The 6,847-nt window shown below is 56.0% G+C and overlaps 1 pseudogene; it reads left to right on the top strand.

Moving 5' to 3' along the window:
- The first annotated feature begins 520 nt into the window (after nt 1-520).
- Nucleotides 521-6,156, top strand: LOC133391523 (uncharacterized; annotated as a pseudogene).
- Nucleotides 6,157-6,847: the final 691 nt, after the last annotated feature.

The raw sequence follows: 6,847 nt of genomic DNA on the forward strand, positions 1-6,847 counted from the left end.
AGGAGGAAATGGGGAACAGGGACAACAGCTGGTGGGTCAGGAAGGGAAAAAGGGCAAGAAGAAGGGAAAGGGTGGGAAGGAGGAAAATGCTAAGGTCGTTGTGGCAGAGGAACCTTGCGAAGGGGAAAGTTGTTCGACGGACCAGGGATCTGGACCATCAGAGGGGCAAGAGGGTGCGCAAAAATGGCGGACGGTAAAGGGGAAGACCGCCGTGCGCCGGGAGAGACGGAAGAGGAAGAAGCAGCGTGAAGCTGAGCAAGCAGCCAGCCTCGCCGCAAACACGCCACCTTCTGCTCCCCAACCCAAGCAAAAGCCGGCACCTGCTTCTAACCCCAGGGCCGGCCGAATGCCAAACGCCATTGAACTTGAATCAATTGGGGGATTCAAGCACGCAGACATGATGCCTATCCTGAGGGAAAAGGTGAAAAAAGAGGATGTGCAGAGAATTCGCACAAACTTTAAGGGTCATCTACTCCTGGAATTAGCACCAATGTCGCACCAGGAAACGATGACCCTTTGGAGAGAGGTGTCTGCGGCCCTTGATGGCAAAGCAAAATGCCGACCGCGGACACCCTCAGTGCGAGTGAACTGCACTAACATTCCGCCTGGCACCTCGTCCGAAGAAATTTCTTCGGAAATGAGTGCCGCGCTGGGCGTTGAAATTTTCAGCGACCAGATCACGACCGTAAAAACGCATTACGGTACGTTGGTCGCATTTTTCGACTGCCCAGCAATAGCGATGTCAGACCAAGCCCTGGCGAGGCAACACACGGTCGGTTTCAGCAAATGCTGCAGGCTTCGGCTTTTGGAGCGTCGGCGGCAGTGCTACCGGTGCTACGAATACGGGCATACTGCTGCCCGTTGCCGTGGTAAGGACCGCAGTAGCAAATGCCACCGCTGCGCGGAAGATAAGCACGAGGGACCGTGCACTAGGGAGCGGAAGTGCTTGGGATGCGAGGGCCCGGATGCAATCGGGCATTCGCTGGGCCAGCGCAGTTGCCGCTACTTTGGAAAGGTAACCCCACAGCCCAGTCATGATTAGAGTGTTCCAACAGAACCTCAATCATGACCAAACGGCTCAAGACTTGCTTTTGCAAAGTGCTCGAGCCGAGGGTTGTGATATTCTGATTATCTCGGACCCCTATTGGGTGCCGAATAATAACAGCAATTGGGTTACCGATACCACTGGTCGGGTAGCAGTGGTATCAGTTGGGGATTATCCTTTTCAGCGCATCATTGACAACCAACGCGAGGACTTCGTTGTGGTCGAGATGCGGGGAATCGTTTTCTGTTCCGTCTACCTACCACCCGTGGGTTCCGATTTGACTGTCGAGGAGTACAAACGCAAATGGACCGAAATCGTGTCTGTGCTCCCACGGAATCGGGACACCGTGATCGGGGGTGATGTAAACGCCTGGTCAGGTGCATGGGGAATGGAGCGGAGGCCAAACGATGGGGAAAGGGTATCTAGGGGGGGAGTTGTGATGGATGCGGCGGCTGCTCTGGGATTGGTTCTCCTGAACCAGGGCAACCAGAGCACTTGGATTGGGGCAAATGGTCGCAACTCCATTGTGGACGTATCCTTTTGCAGCCCCTCCTTGGTAAGGGACAATAATTGGCGCGTGTGTGACGAAACCCCAAGTGACCACAACACTATCAAGTTTGTGGTCGGCAGGGTTCCGAGACAGCGCGCCAACAACGAGGTACACTCAGCAGTGAATGGGGGAAGGTGGTCCACAAGATTCTTCGACAAGGATTTGTTCGTTGAAATCTTGAGGGACCAGGACATTTTTGGGCATGTTGCTACGCCAGAGGAGCTGACCCAGGCCATTACGGTGGCCTGTGATGGCACCATGCCTAGGCAACCCCCAAGGCGACAGGGCCGGCGGCCAGTTTATTGGTGGACGTCCGAGATTGATCGGTTGCGCAGCCATTTTCATGGAATGAAACGGCGGTTCAACCGGGCCCGGACCGAGGAGCAGCGCGAGGAAAGGCGTCAAATGAAGTCGGACGCACGCGCTGCCCTGGAACGGGCCATCAAACTCAGCAAGGACCAACACAAGCAGGATCTGCCGGAACAATTGGAACCGCACGGCTTTGGCCCTGCGTACCAAATCCGCAAGCAGCAGTGGGAAGGAGCTCGGGTTCCGATGGAACGGGATGCCAATAAGCTCCAGTTCATCGTGAATGAGCTCTTTCCCGATCGTCCCCCGATGGAGTGGCCCGAGACGGAAGTAGGTGGGGATCCACAGGATCCGGTCTCGGAGGAGGAGTTGGCGGAAGAGTTGAAGGAGATTGCCCGCTCACTCAACCCCAAGAAAGCTCCGGGGGACGACAACATTCCAAATATGGCTGCAGCTGCGGCAATTCTGGCTTTTCCGGAAGTTTTTGCCAAAAGCTACAAGCAGCTACTGGAGGCAGGCACTTTTCCCGATGCATGGAAGCGGCAAAAACTGGTGCTGCTTACCAAGTCGGGGAAACCACCTGGGGAGCCCTCGTCATACCGGCCGATTTTTCTGCTGAGTGTGCTGGGGAAAATTTTGGAGCGGTTGATTCAGCGGAGGCTGACAACCCACCTGGAGTCGATCGGGGGACTTTCGGACGCCCAATACGGTTTTCGTAAAGGGCGTTCAACCGTTGACGCCATCACTCGGGTGATGAACAACGGGAAAGTCGCTTTGGATAAAAAGCGAAAGGGGGATCGTCTCTGTGCGGTGGTAACGGTGGACGTCCGAAATGCCTTCAACTCGGCAAACTGGACAGCGATCGGCCAAGCTCTGCAGCGTAAAAACACTTCGCCTTATTTGCAGGCGTTGCTGCGGAACTATTTCATTGGCCGAACGCTCCACTATGATACGGATGAAGGAGTAGTGTCTAGGACTGTATCTGCTGGCGTTCCTCAGGGTTCGGTTTTAGGACCAACACTTTGGAACGTCATGTTCGACGACCTACTCCGCTTGCCGCTCGAGGGACTACGAGCGGACATCATCGGGTTTGCTGACGACGTGTCCTTCACATTTCTGGGAAGGACCACGGAACAGGTCAGCGCTTTAGCAACGGCTAACCTGGAGAGGATCGAGCGGTGGCTGCGAGGAGTCGGTTTGGAACTTGCCCACCAAAAGACCGGGTTCATGATCGTTTGTACCCATCATGTCCCGCAGCTCGCAGAGCTTCAAGCGGGCGGTCACTCGATCCAATCCACGGAAACGCTGAAGTACCTGGGAGTGGACCTCTGCCGCAAACAGCACCACAGCCGGCATCTGGAGAAGGTGGTCAATAAGGCTTCACGGATTACGAACGCCTTGACCTGCCTAATGCCGAATAAGCGTGGTCCTAAGAGCCGCAGTAGGAGACAGCTCGTAAACGTCGGCAACAGTATCATCCGATACGGAGTTGCTACCTGGGGGCGATGGGTGCTCGATAAGGAGACCCATCGCAAATCGGTCCAAAGGGCGCATCGACCGGGGGCTCTCCGAGTCGCCAGCGCCTTCCAGACCGTGTCTTATGATGCCGCTTGCGTTGTCGCCAACATCACCCCGTTAGTCCTTCTCATGCTAGAGGATATCCGCTGCCACGACGAAAAGGTAGCGAGTGGTGGTGTTCAATCAGACATACGGAAGCGACAACGGGAGGAGACGATGAGGCGCTGGCAGGACCAGTAGACAACGGGTGCAGGGCAACCAGGAGCACCAGAACTGAAGACGAGGAGGCTGATTCCAGACATTAATCTCTGGGTCAGCCGCAAGCATGGGGAAGTCGACTTTTTCCTCACCCAGCTCCTCACGGGGCACGGGTTCTTGCGCTCCTATTTCGTCGAGAAAGGCATCCTGGAAGGCTCGCCCAACTGCCCCGAATGTGGGGACGCCGTGGAAGACGTTGAACACGTGCTGTTCCACTGTCCACGGTTCGATCGGATCCGGAACGAGATGCAGCAGCGGTGCCATTTCCGAGTAACAATGGATAACATCGTCTCGGAAATGTGCGCCCGCAGCGATACGTGGGAGGCCGTCCGCGCCGCCGCCAGGACAATCTTCTCCACTCTCCAAGCGAGATGGGATGTTGAGCGTCCACCAACGGCAAGGCGACGCAGGCGGGCTAGACGGCGGGCGAGGGACGCAAATGGTGGTCCCTCAGGCCCTGCGGCACGGCAACAACCCGCGCCACAAGGGCCACCGTAAGCTGGAAAGTTACTAATCTTTTATCTTTTTCTTTTCGTTTCTTTCCAGCTTTCTTTTTCTCTTCTCTCCCCTATTTTCAGCTTTCTTCTACCTCTTTCTCCCTTTTCTTGTTTTCTCTATCAAAATTTCGTTTCAGGAGAACTGCCTTATGTGCTTGGAGTGGTGGGCAACGATGCAGACCCCCCATTGCCCACCCGAAGTGTGGGCGATAGGACCAAAGGGACCGCGTCGCACCACGGAAAGCAGCGTAATAAGCAGAATCATCGGACCAGATCGCCGCAGAAGATGCGTCGTGACCCAGGGTGCAACCGCACACACGACTCCGCATGAAGTAATACGCACCACAAGCGTACCGGCCGAGTTGGGTGAGTCGGAGAGGGGGATGGAATATGCTCACTATTCGTTAACAAAAAAAAAAAAAAAGGTAGCCAAATGCCTCGTCATCTAATTAGTGACGCGCATGAATGGATTAACGAGATTCCCTCTGTCCCTATCTACTATCTAGCGAAACCACAGCCAAGGGAACGGGCTTGGATGCACTAGCGGGGAAAGAAGACCCTGTTGAGCTTGACTCTAGTCTGGCATTGTAAGGCGATATAGGAGGTGCAGCATAGGTGGGAGGGCTTCCTCGTGGAGCTCGCCTCTGAGATACCACCACTCTTACTGTTGCCTTACTTACATGATTGGGTGGAACAAGCGCGGGCCCCAGTTCCGGATCGTGTGCGCACCTCCTCCGGGGGGCTGTGGCGGCGGTTCGCCTGCGCGCGCCCAATGCGCCGTGTTTCTCGCTCAGCGTCCAGTGTGTCGCTGGGTGGTGCCGCCGGGGAGACTGCATCGTAGCATCGTCGTGTGTAGCGTGTTACCCGCTTGTCCGACCGTGAGCCGTGGCCCGCAAGGGTACAAGCTTGCGTACGTCGGTGCATTCGTGGTGCACTGCTTCTGCGCGGTCGATCGTTTATGATGTCACGTTTGCCCCCGGTTCCGCGCGCCGCCCGGCTCGAAGACTCCTGGACAGGTCCTTTCGGTCCACGTCATGGACAGTGCCAGGTGCGGAGTTTGACTGGGGCGGTACATCTCCAAAACGATAACGGAGGTGTCCAAAGGTCAGCTCAGTGTGGACAGAAACCACACGCTGAGCATAAGGACAAAAGCTGGCTTGATCCCAACGTTCAGTACACTTCGGGACAGCGAAAGCTTGGCCTTACGATCCTTTTGGTTATAACGAGTTTTTAGCAAAAGGTGTCAGAAAAGTTACCACAGGGATAACTGACTTTTTTTTTTTTTAAAACGGGTTTTTTATTTTTTTACCAAATTTCAACCCTCCCTCACCCCTACAGTCTTGTCCGCGAAGACGTACCTTGAAGGGGGTTTCTCGGCTAAGATGCCGTTTCTGCAACCGTGCATTAAGCACCTATCAATTTTATTTTTGATTTTAATATAACTCCTGTATTCCCTTTTTTTTCGAGTAATGTTTAATGCTTTAACGCGCTCTGTTATTCACGACGCCAAACACCTAGCAGGAGGCAACTTCCGCCTCAACCGCTGCGGCTTCTTCTGCAGCATTCAAGCCGCCGTGAGTGACTGCGTCGTCTCGATTATCAGCGCGGTTGCGCATACCAGACGGTCCGGCTGCGATGTCCGCGCTTCCTCGGCCGTCTGAATCGTCGTCGCTGCTGCTTGATGACGATGATGATGCAGGACTCTGCTCCCCATACAGGCGTCTCGCGTCCTGTATCGCTTGACGCCTTCTCGCTCGGAACCGCGCTTGCCGCTGCCGAAGATCTGCACGGCGTGCCGCAGTTCTGGGCGATGGTGGTGGAGTTGGGGGACGTACTGCTCGCTGCAACTCTCGTTGCCGTGCCCTGGCTGCTCGGCGGCTCGCGTTTCGCCGGTCGTTCCGTGCTCGACGGATTTCTGCTCGCCGTGCCTCCAGATCGGCAACTTCTTCGACGTGCTGCTCGTTGCCATGGGCTGCTAGGGCTGCTCTCTCGTCGTCCCAGGCTTGCTGAAGTGAAGCCGTTATCCGCTTAGCAGCTTCACAGATACGGCACCAGCTCTCGGCATCGCGCAACAAGTGCAGCTGGAGGTTTTCCGGACGGACCGGGTCCGTACTTCCCTCGCCGAGTAGCTGCTGCCGGACTTCAGCAAACCTCGGGCACTCGAACACCGCGTGCTCCGCGGTCTCAGGAACTCCGCTGCACAGCTGACAGTCAGGGGACGATGTGAAGCCATTGCGACACAGATAGTCCCGGAAGAAGCCATGTCCCGAGAGTACCTGGCACAAATGGAACGACACATCTCCATGTTTCCTTGACTGCCAGCTGCCGATGTTTGGTAGTACGCGGTGCGCCCAACGCGTGTATCGGCTGGTGTCGGCTTCCGCATCCCACTGTTGCTGCCATTGCTCGATCGTGGCCTGTCGCTCCTGCTTCCGGATGTTCGCCCTCGTGTCAGTGCGGTTGACGGCACTTAGTCGCTGGTAGACCCGGGCGTCTTCATCCACCAGCAGGCAGATGGGGGTCAAGCCAGCCAGGAGGGTGGCAGTCTCATACCTTACGGTACGGAATGCTCGTGTCACCCTCAGTGCCATCTTCCGCTGTACACGCTCCAGCAGGCGACCAGGGTCGCGTTTCTGCAGCTCCATACTCCATACCGGTGCAGCATACCGC

The sequence above is a fragment of the Anopheles gambiae genome, chromosome X (genome assembly GCF_943734735.2).
Source record: "Anopheles gambiae chromosome X, idAnoGambNW_F1_1, whole genome shotgun sequence".
Lineage (NCBI taxonomy): Eukaryota > Metazoa > Arthropoda > Insecta > Diptera > Culicidae > Anopheles > Anopheles gambiae.